Below are 14896 nucleotides of genomic sequence, written 5' to 3' on the forward strand. Positions count from 1 at the left end.
TTTTTTACTTTTTTAATGTTTGTGCATCAGAGAGTTCAATATACACTTCACAAAATTAAATAAGTTTCATCTCTAAAATAGTTGAATATTAGTTTGAAACAACTGACTTCTTAACAACACATTCATGGAAGGTAATCAAATGGAAAAACATGTTATGATTTTTAAACAATCTAATCCATCAGCTACAGTAAATTCATGAAAAAGCACCTTAGAAATGAGATACAGTTGTTATAATAGATGCCCCTTTCTTTATTTCCTTGAGTGTACTATACCTCAGTATTGATACAGGAAAAAAAACACTTTTATTTTGTCATGCATAAACAAACAGTGCACTTTTAATTTAATATAACCGATTTAATTTTACTGAAAACCATCAGAATTTATGAGCAGTGGAGTTTGAGAGGCTCCAAACATGGCTCTTGGCATGCCATACGGGAAAAGTTGGGATGTTATTTACTGCACACAAGCTTTATCCCTTTGGCAAATAAAATTGGATAAAGGCTATATGGGCCATTGTTCACAATTTTCTTAGAAAACAATGATATTCATTATTCACAATTTTCTTAGAAAACAATGATATTAAATTAAGCTTTAAAGCTGCACTCTCACAGATATACCATTTTTACAACTTTTTTATTTTTTGTCTCTGAAAGAGCAAATTTTTGCGTAAATATCTGCAAACCAGTAATATAAGACTGCTGACAAAAAGTCAGATCGTAGATTTTCATATTCCTTTTCGAAAATTAATGTTTTATGGCTTAAACCGTTACTAAAGGTTTAAGAAAAAGGCATAAAACATTAATTTTTGAACTTAAATATAAAAATCTGCGATCTGATCTTTTGTCAGCAGTCTTATATCACTGGTTTCCATGGATTTTCGCTAAAATTGGCTCGTTCCAAGACAAAAAATAAAAAAGTTGTCAAAACGTTCAATCTGTAAGAGTGCAGCTTTAAACAAAAAAACAGGTGTAGGCTATTTTGGGACATTTACTGCACATTGAAACATGGCCATTGGTATACATGCAGTGACTTTGGTACTTTCTTCTAGGTAAGCATTGAAACATGGCCATTGGTATACATGCAGTGACTTTGGTACTTTCTTCTAGGTAAACATTGAAACATGGCCATTGGTATACATGCAGTGACTTTGGTACTTTCTTCTAGGTAAGCATTGAAACATGGCCATTGGTATACATGCAGTGACTTTGGTACTTTCTTCTAGGTAAGCATTGAAACATGGCCATTGGTATACATGCAGTGACTTTGGTACTTTCTTCTAGGTATGCATTGAAACATGGCCATTGGTATACATGCAGTGACTTTGGTACTTTCTTCTAGGTAAGCATTGAAACATGGCCAATGGTATACAGTGACTTTGGTACTTTCTTCTAGGTAAGCATTGAAACATGGCCAATGGTATACAGTGACTTTGGTACTTTGTTCTAGGTAAGCATTGAAACATGGCCAATGGTATACAGTGACTTTGGTACTTTCTTCTAGGTAAGCATTGAAACATGGCCATTGGTATACAGTGACTTTGGTACTTTGTTCTAGGTAAGCCTTGAAACATGGCCAATGGTATACAGTGACTTTGGTACTTTGTTCTAGGTAAGCCTTGAAACATGGCCAATGGTATACAGTGACTTTGGTACTTTGTTCTAGGGAAACATTGAAACATGGCCAATGGTATACATGCAGTGACTTTGGTACTTTGTTCTAGGTAAGCCTTGAAACATGGCCATTGGTATACATGCAGTGACTTTGGTACTTTGTTCTAGGTAAGCCTTGAAACATGGCCAATGGCATACAGTGACTTTGGTACTTTGTTCTAGGTAAGCCTTGAAACATGGCCAATGGCATACAGTGACTTTGGTACTTTGTTCTAGGGAAACATTGAAACATGGCCAATGGCATACAGTGACTTTGGTACTTTGTTCTAGGTAAGCCTTGAAACATGGCCAATGGTATACATGCAGTGACTTTGGTACTTTGTTCTAGGGAAACATTGAAACATGGCCATTGGTATACAGTGACTTTGGTACTTTGTTCTAGGTAAGCCTTGAAACATGGCCAATGGTATACAGTGACTTTGGTACTTTCTTCTAGGTAAGCATTGAAACATGGCCATTGGTATACAGTGACTTTGGTACTTTGTTCTAGGTAAGCATTGAAACATGGCCAATGGTATACAGTGACTTTGGTACTTTGTTCTAGGTAAGCCTTGAAACATGGCCAATGGTATACAGTGACTTTGGTACTTTGTTCTAGGGAAACATTGAAACATGGCCAATGGTATACAGTGACTTTGGTACTTTGTTCTAGGTAAGCATTGAAACATGGCCAATGGTATACAGTGACTTTGGTACTTTGTTCTAGGGAAACATTGAAACATGGCCAATGGTATACATGCAGTGACTTTGGTACTTTGTTCTAGGTAAGCCTTGAAACATGGCCAATGGTATACAGTGACTTTGGTACTTTCTTCTAGGTAAGCATTGAAACATGGCCAATGGTATACATGCAGTGACTTTGGTACTTTGTTCTAGGTAAGCCTTGAAACATGGCCAATGGTATACAGTGACTTTGGTACTTTCTTCTAGGTAAGCATTGAAACATGGCCAATGGTATACATGCAGTGACTTTGGTACTTTGTTCTAGGTAAGCCTTGAAACATGGCCAATGGTATACAGTGACTTTGGTACTTTGTTCTAGGGAAACATTGAAACATGGCAAATGGTATACAGTGACGTTGGTGCTTTGTCCTAGGGAAACATTAAAACATGGCCATTGGTATACAGTGACGTTGGTACTTTGTCCTAGGGAAACATTAAAACATGGCCATTGGTATACAGTGACGTTGGTGCTTTGTCCTAGGGAAACATTAAAACATGGCCATTGGTATACAGTGACGTTGGTACTTTGTTCTAGGGAAACATTGAAACATGGCCAATGGTATACAGTGACTTTGGTGCTTTGTTCTAGGGAAACACTGAAACATGGCCAATGGTATACAGTGACTTTGGTACTTTGTTCTTGGGAAACATTGAAACATGGCCAATGGTATACAGTGACTTTGGTGCTTTGTCCTAGGGAAACATTGAAACATGGCCATTGGTATACAGTGACTTTGGTACTTTGTTCTAGGGAAACATTGAAACATGGCCAATGGTATACAGTGACTTTGGTGCTTTGTCCTAGGGAAACATTGAAACATTGAAACATGGCCAATGGTATACAGTGACGTTGGTGCTTTGTCCTAGGGAAACACTGAAACATGGCTAATGGCATACAGTGACTTTGGTGCTTTGTTCTAGGGAAACATTGAAACATGGCCAATGGTATACAGTGACTTTGGTACTTTGTTTTAGGGAAACATTGAAACATGGCCAATGGCATACAGTGACTTTGGTGCTTTGTTCTACGGAAACATTGAAACATGGCCATTTGTATACAGTGACTCTTGTACTTTGTTCTAGGGAAACATTGAAACATGGCCATTTGTATACAGTGACTTTGGTACTTTGTTCTAGGGAAACATTGAAACATGGCCAATGGTATACAGTGACTTTGGTACTTTGTTCTAGGGAAACATTGAAACATGGCCATTTGTATACAGTGACTTTGGTACTTTGTTCTACGGAAACATTGAAATATGACCATTGGTATACAGCGACTTTGGTACTTTGTTATAGGAAAAAACTGAAACATGGCCATTTGTATACAGTGACTTTGGTACTTTGTTCTACGGAAACATTGAAATATGACCATTGGTATACAGCGACTTTGGTACTTTGTTATAGGAAAAAACTGAAACATGGCCATAGGTATACAGTGACTTTGGTACTTTGTTCTAGGAAAACATTGAAACATGGCCATTGGTATACAGCGACTTTGGTACTTTGGTATAGGAAAACATTGAAACATGGCCATTGGTATACAGCGACTTTGGTACTTTGTTCTAGGAAAACACTGAAACATGGCCATTGGTATACAGTGACTTTGAAACTTAGTTTTAAGGTAAAATTGAAATATGACCAATGGTATTCAGTGACTTTTGAGCATCAGTTTTTTTTAATATTTAAAACATAACTTTCCCTCAATTAACATGGAAACCTCACATTATCTTAAATGGTCAATTTTGACCCTGCGTTTGGGTGGTTGTCTACTATGGCAAATTGCTCACTGTATATTAATTACCACCAAAACATTAACAATATTTGTTTCACACAAACAGGAAAAGGCCAGCAGGTGATATGCACCATATCCATTAATATTTCATGGTAAAAAGCCATTTGTTTCGACATTTGACTCTGTTTGACATTATTTAAAAAGTTAAATAAGCGGTATCAAACTTCCAAATAACCAGTGCCATGATTAATCGGGCGGTTCCTAGTGCAAAACCAAGCCCATGGAAATTGAAACAGTCAAACAAATTGAGCAGATAAGAAGCCATGAAAAGGGAGAAAAAAGGATGTATTCATGCCCATAAAAATGTCGATGGGTTTGAAAAGATAAGTGGAAATACGTCAATGCATATTGAAGTTCAAAACAGTTTATTCTAACAGATAAATTGTTATTTGCTCTGTAAAATAAATCCTTTGTAAATCTATTCAATACCTTAGTGTTTCAAAGATCACAACACTAAGCTACACAAACAAAAATGCTTTAAAAACTCAGAAAACAGGATTTAAAAACAACAACATCTGTTTCATTTTAAAACATTGTCAATCTTTCACTCGTATATAATTCCTTATAATGCTCAAGTATCTAATGAATAAAGCACTGAAATTGGAAAACATTCTTTGTCCACAAGAAAATTAATTCTTTTTTTTAACGAAGTGTTTTATTAGGGATAGTAGGGAGGTTGTGATTCATTTCTTGCATAGCAGAAACACATGGTGTACAAGTACGTGATGCAGATGGTGTTCAAGTAAAAGATGCAGTTGACCTTGACGGTGGTGTGTTCCTTAAGCTGTTTCTACAGAGCACTCAACAACCAAATCATATGCAATGATAAATATAATAATGTTTAAAATGCAGCATATGTCCTTGTGTCTAGATTTTTACAGCCTTGCACAAAATGTTTTTTCGATTCAGGTCGTTGCATGAAAAAACTGCATGTTAAAAACAAAATGGACCTTCTGAGGGTCGGGCGTACACTCTCCTGTTCTTTTTCTATTAGTCAAATTTATATATTTTAAGCAGGACAGCCCTATTTTGAATCAGCAGTAAGCAAAATCTGTCTTTGATGAGAATGGGGAGACTGACCGATTATCTCCTTGCTTTCTCCATCATTTTCCAATGTCATTACTGTATAGCAAGCTCGCGCCTACACATTCCTGTGTGACATAGATCACAAATTTTACCAAGACTACAAGCTATTTATTTATTATTGTCGAATGAAATAAAGTTGATGCAAAGTCAAATCCTTGATGTCCTTGTTGGCGATATCAGTGCAGCAAAAAACATAAATGCTGGTTACGTTTGAAAGTGATTTACATGTTCTACGTGACAAGGTGCAAAATTTATGACAAGTAAGTCCCATAACTCTTGCTTAAAGTAAATATTTGTCAATAATTATGCTCTTCATTTTAAGAAGGAAATAAAAGAATCTATCTAGCTTGACCCATCATTGAAAATAGATAAACATTAGCATCCGCTTGCGAGCTCTTGTTTATAAAATAAGATATGAGCTCTTGTTTATAAAATAAGATACGACAGTGAGACAGGAACTCTGTATCATTTTCTAACAGCTATCCTTAAACAGATCAGTATGTGCCTGATCTGTCATTATCAAGTTTCCGCCTCCAAAAGCACATTTTCAGTCATTGAGTTCATTTTAACAATCAATTAGACATTGAAATTGTGTTTCGTTTTCTCCGCCAAAGTGTTTCAAACTTTTAGCTGAAGTATTTCAAACTCTCGACACCGAGTAAAACAAGACACTGACAATACATTCTTGAAATATTTTAGGTTAATGTAGTGAATTACAAATTCATTACATACATTTCTATCTATACACTATATCTTAATGTTAGATTGGAGTTTTTGCCTGTAGTACAATTGCAAATTAGTACTTAATTTTATGATACAATATATTGAAAGGAATGCAAACTATCCATACATGCTTAACAAATGCATTAAAACAATAGTTCAGAGTATAAAATAATTATTGTATGTAATAAAGAAGATCTTCAAATAAATATTTAAACATAATACTAACCTATAAAATCCAACTAAAACATCCCTTAAAAAAGGAAAATCCACATGTTAACTTTCACATCCCAAAGCACACTTAAAAGTCAGAGTTTAACATTTTCAAATGTTATTTTATCAATTTACAACAATTGACAAAGTGAAAATATCCAATGAAATTCGATATTCATTGTAAACTTAAGAGCTATTTTACACCTACTGGCCACACAAAGTGTTCTTTACAAATTATTTTCTCTTTTCAATCCTTTAATCTTTAGTTAACGAAAATATTTGGAATGCTCGAGTGTAACTGCTGTCAGTAAGGAGGTATAAGTAGCGAATGTATCGTGTTACCCAGTAGTTGACCCAAGGTCCTGGAGTGACCGCTCAGACGGCTATTTATTACCTGTTTACATTGCATAGGTAGGCATTACTAATAAGGCTTGTCTAAATATGATTTTGATATCTCTGCATAGCATTAATATCTTGTTTGAAACATGTTTAAAGATGCACTCTTACTCCCAAATGAGATTTACCACAATTAATAATATTATTTTAATATTCCAAAAAGGAAGCATAAATGTCGAAAACAATGGTTCCTATGAAGGATACCAAGATTAATTTGAAAGAAATGAGCATAAAATACAGTATTTCTACCTTATGAGATTATAGTTAATCACAGTAAATCTTTTAGCATTCACCAATCATTTAATATTTTTGCGCTTTCTGCTATTAAATGCGCGGTTACAGTTTTGATATCAGGAATTAATATTTTCCATGAATGCATTATTTAGTAAGTAGAAAAGTTTATCAGTCAAATTTAATGTTTGTAATACATGTGTATGTATTGATTTTGAATAAGAGTGTCACTTTAACTTTGAAGCATCCTATATAAGGTTACCAAAACAGAAGCTAAGATTTTTTAAACAGCATCAAATTGCATGAAACTTTCTCAAGTTTTTTAAAGGTTATCTCTTGGCTAGATGTGCTTGCAATTGGTTAACATTAATTATATTGGATAATTATTGACCAATCAATAAACATTTTAGCCAACTTCAACCAAGCAAATGTATTAACTATTTTTCAGTCATCGCCTTTTGGATGGACAAGCTCAAATACTTATATTATTGTTTGACATCAACATTTTTAAAAAACTGTGCTACATAGATTCCGGAATTTGAGCAAGCCTGGAACGCATTTTGCCAGTGTAGGGCTTGCGCTAATTTTTACCACTGAGTTTTCACAATCTGTTCTAATTTCAATAATACCTGCGGCTTTCGCATGTTTTCGAATATCACTATCCAAGTTTATACTTGTATATGGCTAATAATATCAAAATTTACTTTCTAGTTACTCTAAAAATATTTGTATAGGGCCATTTTTACTTTTCATCCTTTTGATATTTGCAATCAAATTTTTTTTTATGTACAAAACAACTCCATCTTATGATTTTTTAAAGCAATAAATATGTCAAGCCTACCAAAAGTTCACACTATTATGATTCAAAAATTGTAAAAAATACAAAGGCAAATAAAATACGGAGCAAGATGTACATACAGAAAAAGACGGTCAACTGTCTAACATTAACAAAACAACCACCTTTTAACCTCACTAACGGCTAATATTAACTATTTATGGATGTATTATGACTTGTCAGACACTACAATGAACATAAAATTCTTGTCCATCATTGCGTTTGGTACTTTTTGCCGGCGAAAATTATAATCAGTGAATAATAAGTGGTATGGGGAATGAAATATATATTTATTTTTTTTAAGGCCTTATTAATTGAATGTTGTATATGAATATTTGTGGCCATGAAATAAAGCTGATGATATATCTTTGAAATATGTCTAGTGTAACAACTTTTGACATAATTATTATCAAAATGTCTTGTGATACAAGACCCTATAACTAACTGGCTAATTAAGTCAGTGTATTTCTGTGATTGAAAAAGAACAAAACATGAATAATTACAACATGATTTATATATTATAGTCTCTTGAAAAATAAGGAACTCATTCACATTTTATAAGGGAACACATCTGGGTTTTTATATTTCATATAAAATGTGAACAAAATGCTTCAATTATAAAACGTCATACAAAAAGTAAAAATTACAGGACTCTTTTTTAACAATTTCTTGTGACAGAAAAAGCTATATTATTCTAAATACACTCAATAACGCTATTAAAAACTGAATCATTCTAGGCCTGGATTCTGTTGAAACGATTTTCTGCCAGTTGCTAATTGTTTCAATTCATAAAGGTATGTAAAACAACTGAATTTTGACAAAATTGAAAAAAAAAATAAGTCCCTTAAGATAAGATTTTTATAATATTAATTTTAAATAAATAATAAATATAAGACTTATTTTTATGTCCCAACGATGAACAGCTTAGAGCTGAAAAGCTTTTATATTGACAAACATGATCTTTTTGTACTGTTTTAAAATCTGCTATATATACATGTGATTAAGAAGAACTTACGATTCCTGGGTGAAAACAAACTACTAATCATCGACACAAGTCTGAGAAGTAATCAAATCATGGATCCTATGACCGTGAGTCTGAAACGCTAACCACTTGGTCATTTCCACCGAATGAATAAGAAAACTATTCCAAAAATGAGCACGTTCCTATTATCTTATGCTGCAAAACCCACAATGCTGTAAAACACCTTACAGTTGGTACATGAAGATTTTTTTCTTAATTTAGCGCTTTCAAACATGAGCTACCATTCTCATACAGGACAAAAGAAAAACATGCATGTTAAAATCATCACCTTTCATAAAATTCCAAACATGGCTGATAAGAGGCCATTTTAGTCCATCAAATAAATGATATCAAATTCTCAATGTTTACCCCCCTGCGGAATGCTTTTGAAGTGAGATTAGCAAACATATTTGGTCAACATACAACGCAAATATTGTCTACTGAACATTTTTTATGAACTTACATCTTTCCAAAACATCATGTCCCAACTTGACCTGTTTTAATTCTGTGCCTTTAACTTATCAGGTTATTGACATATTATCGTTTTGGTGTTTATGCTCATGTCTCTGTCAATGGGATCGTTGGATGAATTTTAGAAACCTTCTTTAGAATACAAGTTACATTTACAGTCAATGAAATTGCAATCATTAAGTACCAGGCTTAATCACGAATTTCAATTTTCACAGGTGTTTAAAGGTCTGCCCACTGCCACTCATCCGATACACAATTCCTGCGTCAGATTTGGCATTGATTTCGCCATGCTCACTCCGCCCATTCTTAAATCATTCAGATTTTAAGTCATGTCATCTTACGAAAAGAACAACCACCTAATTCCATTAATTTATTAATCGGTTTTATTAAGTGGGTTATTAAGCTGTTTGTGCATGTGGACTGACAGTTACATAGAGCCATTCGCGCCGAACATTGAGAAAGATATTTTTTTTTTTTTTCTATACTAAAAAAGTAATTTGGCAGTCTGGCCTTTGCCAAATTACGGTGTAGAAAAGGAAAAATAAACAATAACATTTTAAAAGAAATTTCCCTTTTGGAACATTTTAGAAGTATAATTATTATATTTCCTACCATCTATTTTGAAAAAAATGAAACATGATTTCCAGCAATTAAATAATAAAGGAAACATAGTTTAAAATTTTAATAATGGTTTATTTAAACATGCTAACAGTGTGTACCCAATTGGCATTCCTTAACATAATGCAGTCTTCCTACTTCTTGATTTGTTCCAAATGAACTTATTTACCATTATTCATATTACTTTAAAAAGCAATTAAAATAATTACCATTTCATAGTGTATTATGTATTTGCAAGGTAGAATTTTTAAAAAGCAAATTTAATTGTTACAATTCCTAATGTATTAAAGTGAGTGCACTCTCACAGGTTGACATTTGTGAAAACTTTTTTTTTTTTACTTAGAATGAGCCATTTTTTGTACAAAAGTCTTGAAACCAGTGTTATTAAGACTGCTATCAAAAGATCAGATCACAGTTTTCATATTTATGTTCGAAAATTGGTGTTTAATCGCTAAAAGCGTTAGTAGCTTTAAGAAAAAATTAAGTTTTCCGCAGTTTTCAAAACAGTTGAGAATTATTTGACTGTATTGATGGCATTGACACTACTATGAGCTGATTCTGAGATAAAAGCTACAAAAATGTCAAAATTGTCAATCTATGAGAGTGCAGCTTTAATGTATTAAGGCAAAAGCTTTCACAGTTTTGCTACTCAATGGATTGAGATTGATTTTTGCTTTAATTTTTGCTTCAGAATTTCATGGTTTCTTGCAATTCTAGCAATATGGCAGAGTGTATTTTTGGTAATTAAAGTATAACATACTATATATATGTATATATATATATATATATATATATATATATATATATATATATATATATATATATATATATATTTATATATAGGATGCACAATTTCGAACTACATAATTATCATAGTTTAAATAAAGACACAAGTGTTCTTTTTTGCATACCTATATGTTATTATTTCAATACCAATTTTTAAATAAAAAAACATACTTGAATTAAGATGTTGAAGTTCTTAATTATTAAGGAAATACAGCAAATAATTTAATAAATTGCTGTGGATGTTTTTTTTGTAATATATGTTATTTTTCTACAAACATATTTAAAACTTACTTACCACTAAACACCTGTCCCGGGCAAAATTTATTCCTAAATAATTTTGACAATTTTTGGAGAAGGTCGCCTACCATACACTTAAAACTCTTTCTTTGTCATTCAATATCAATAACTGTTCAAATCAAAGCACTAAATCCATGTAATACATTCATACACACAATTGTGGGGTCTCACTCAAAAAACCACATCATAAAAATGTTCTACTTCAGTGCCATGATCAACTGTGGGTTGATATCAGTTTTAAAATGTTAACCTGTTACATATGGTTTGTAAACATTAAAATTATCTGATAAAAATCCCAAATGATGTATGATAACTTTGTATTACAAATTTACCATATAAGTAATGGTACTGTAGGTCATAAAAATATTGAGTAGACCTTAAATTATTACAAAAACTAACATAGCCTTCTTTTCCTATGGAAAGCTTTTTTTTAACAAATATGAACAAATTAAATGACACTGTAGCAAATATATGTCAAGAACTTACAATTAATGATGCAAAAATGCTATATTTTATATTTAAAAAAATAACCAAAGCAAACAAATTTGGCTTTACAGGCCCTCCTCAAGAAAAGCTAAAGATTTTTTACCTCTCACAATTTGACATAGCTGGCTGATCAAAGCATCCTTGTATTAAGTTTGGTTACGTTTGTCAATAACATCATTTTAAGGTAACTTCATTCTGACATTGGTGGGTTGAACTGCTGTAAAAATAATTCAGAAGATATATGTCCGTAATTACACAAGTATCATGGTAATCTATCAAATTTAATATCATTTCAAGTCATTATGTAAGTTAAGGCAAAGCTCCCCGAAAAGAGGTTTCCTTCTTTATCTAATAAAACAATATAAACATAGTTTTCACTGTTAGATACACATGTTCCATGATAATTATTTAATTGGCTCTATTAAAGCTGCACTCTCACAGATTGAATGTTTTGACCACTTTATTATTTTTTGTCTTGGAACGAGCCAATTTTTACAAAAATCCATGGAAACCAATGAGTTCAAAAAATAATGTTTTATGCATTTTTCTTAAACCGTTAGTCACGGTTTAAGCCATAAAACATTAATTTCCGAACAGAAAAATGCTAATCTGCGATCTGGTCTGTTTTTTTCAGCAATCTTTTATCATTGGTTTGCAGATATTTAGGCAAAAATTTGCTCTTTCCAAGACAAAAAATAAAAAAGTTGTAAAAACAGCAAATCTGTGAGAGTGCAGCTTTAAAGTGATACTTGTATTTATTATAAATATAACAAACATTAATTTTGAGTGATAAACCTTTAACTTCTTACTAAATAATGCATTTATGGAAAATATCAATTACTGATAAAAGGATTGTAACCGTGTATTTAATAGTTGAAAACACACAAATATTAAATGACAGGTGGGTCCTAAAAGATTTACAGAGATCAACGATTGTCTCATAACATAGAAATACTGTGTTTTCTGCACATTTCTTTCAAATTGAATAAGATATCCTTCATAAGAACCATTGTTTTCTTTGTTTATTCATCTTTTTCGGTAAATTAAAACAATAATAGTAATTGCGGTTCTGATTATTTGGGAGTAAGAGTGCATCTTTCAAATATATTTGGAGGTTAATTTGTTTGAAAGTAATAGGCAATAAGCTGTGACCATTGATTAGCAGAACGATATCTGAGCTGGCATTCAATATTGGTCTTAATTGGATCTAAGAATGATGTAGCTAATCGGATTGCTCGATATAAATAACAGACCTGTACGGTGAATGGAGTCAATGATGTATGACCATTAGATTGCATATTAAAAACCACCTCTGGATAAATCAACTATGAGGGCCCAAATATTTGAATCAGTCATGGGCGAAATACAGCTAACCCAAGAGACTGTCCTCATTCCTTGTAACAACTTTGCAGTTTGCCTTTAACATTAAACAAGAATTTAACCAAAATTTATCTAGTATTTTCTCTAGTTCGTAAATCGAACGAAGTGATTTCAAATTGATTGCAGTCGTACAATAAAAAGAATTGTAAGACGCACATTGTTATGTTCACTAATATAATGTCTGATGACATTATCAATTCAAATTATACATAACTAATCAAGTTGACTTTTTCCTTTGTAAACATGTAGAAATAGTACAATGAATGGTGTATTACACCGTAAATGAATATAATTTAACATAGAGGTGTCGGCCATGTAGCTAGAAATAAGGACACACATCTGTAGCTTTAACATTGTTAACTTAAACCCAATTAACGTTTTTCAAAATACATTGTATTGCTCAGTATCCTTGCTATTTCTATACAAATAAAACATGTGAACTATAATAAAATTCTGCATTTTACACATAATTAAGATTAACATTTATACATAAGTCTTATAATGTCAAGTGAGACATAAGCGAAAAAAATCGCAAAATTTGAAAAACTGGTGAGCAAAGACAGACTCTGTAACAGATCTGATGCATATTATTAAAATTGGTGTAGCTACATGTACATGTACACTCATGTAGGTAAGGTCTCAGGAAAACAATTCTTACCCTGAGAACCAGCCTGAAGCCTCAAGGTGGCAGCCCCTCAATAGCATAGTTGTCAGGGGGGGGCTATGTCTGGGAGTCCAGGTGTTGGGCAGAGTCTGAAAAACAACAACAAATGATTTATAATTTATATAGATCTCTGACTTTGCTGACAAAAAACATGTTTATCTATGCCATTCTTATAATATCTTTATCTTTATTAAATTCTGCCCAAATTATATATAAATGAAATTCTTTGAATATTGAAAGGAACATTTTATTTAATTTAGAAATTATAAACAATTTTTTTTATAGTTTTACATCTGATATTTTTGAAGCATTGGTATTGTAAAAAAATAAATTAAACTGAGCCCATTGCAAATTTGTATAAAATTTTGCATCAAAAATTAAATCGGTGTTAATAGCAAACACTTTCAGGTCTAAAGGAAGTGCCATAAAGGGAACACCAACTCTTGTCTGGGGGAAGGGTTTCATTGGAAAATGGGCCATAACTCAACAATGATTAAGAACATAATTATGGACCTTGTTATACATATAGTCTCTGATATAAAACTGTGTATCAAGTTTCATTTGAATAACGTGAAGAAGAGTTTTAGAGTAATGGCAAAGGTTAAATTGCATGAAACTACACAAAGATTCTGACAATAGTGAATACCTTGACAATTTTTCTCTGAAAATCCCTTTAGTATCATAGGTTAAGAGCAAAAAAAAATGAAACCTTGAATCCCACAGTAATCCAGTCCGAGAACAGTCCTGCCGGCACTTTGCCCTTTCTCAATTATTTCTGATTTGACCTCAATATTTTCACAGTCTGACTGCACCAAACATTTTCTTTCTGGAAGTTCTGACATCAAGCATTCAAGGACAATGATTTATTTTTCTCTTTGTTGTGGTGTTTTGTCCTGTGAAAATAAGAAACTCAATAACAAAATGGGATTTTATGGGGATTCGAAACTGAATAATGATGCTCTGATATTGGTCAAATGTCTTCAGCAGCATGGTCAGTGACAACCCCACACGACACTTAATGGTAAAGCAGACCTAGGAAATTGAAGGAAATTGAATGAAATCCAAAAACTGTTATGTTTCTTTTATAATACTTTAAAAAGGTTTCATAAGGCACCACTCTGCACCATGCAGAATATTGAAACTCAAAAAAGATATTTAAGTATAACTGTTCCAGATTATTAGTTTTAACACTGTTAAATTTAATTGATGATTTTTTTCAGGCAATGATTTGTGAGTCAGCCAAACAGGCTTATAAGCTTTTATATAAATATATCCAGCAAGTATCTTTGTTTTATGTTTAATTTCATCATCATCATCATCATCATCATCATCATCATCAATCATCATCATTATCATCATCATCGTATGTGAATAACTAACATATTTACCATCAATAAGTGTTATACAGGATACGCAGTTTAATGTTCGCAATTGCTTGTGTCATCACCTTCCCATCCATCTTGAGCCTTTGGTGATTTTTTTTTGAAGGGCAAACTTTTTCACG

At 32.5% G+C, this 14896-nt stretch overlaps 1 protein-coding gene across 5 annotated transcripts in view; it reads right to left on the bottom strand.

Moving 5' to 3' along the window:
- The window catches only part of LOC128243518 (uncharacterized), a 38361-nt gene extending 26808 nt beyond the window's left edge, over window positions 1–11553 (bottom strand). Inside the window, exon 1 of one of the 5 annotated variants that reach the window (XM_052961334.1) lies at window positions 11452–11553. The gene's annotated coding sequence lies outside the window, so the exon portion shown is untranslated. Of the gene's footprint in view, window positions 1–6223; window positions 6424–8684; window positions 8782–9153; window positions 9171–10860; window positions 11130–11451 lie in introns of those variants that run through there. The other 4 variants (XM_052961330.1, XM_052961335.1, XM_052961332.1 and 1 more) reach the window with 4 other exon arrangements.
- Between the last annotated feature and the right edge of the window lie 3343 nt (window positions 11554–14896).

Source organism: Mya arenaria, chromosome 8, assembly GCF_026914265.1.
Source record: "Mya arenaria isolate MELC-2E11 chromosome 8, ASM2691426v1".
In the NCBI taxonomy this organism is placed as follows: domain Eukaryota; kingdom Metazoa; phylum Mollusca; class Bivalvia; order Myida; family Myidae; genus Mya; species Mya arenaria.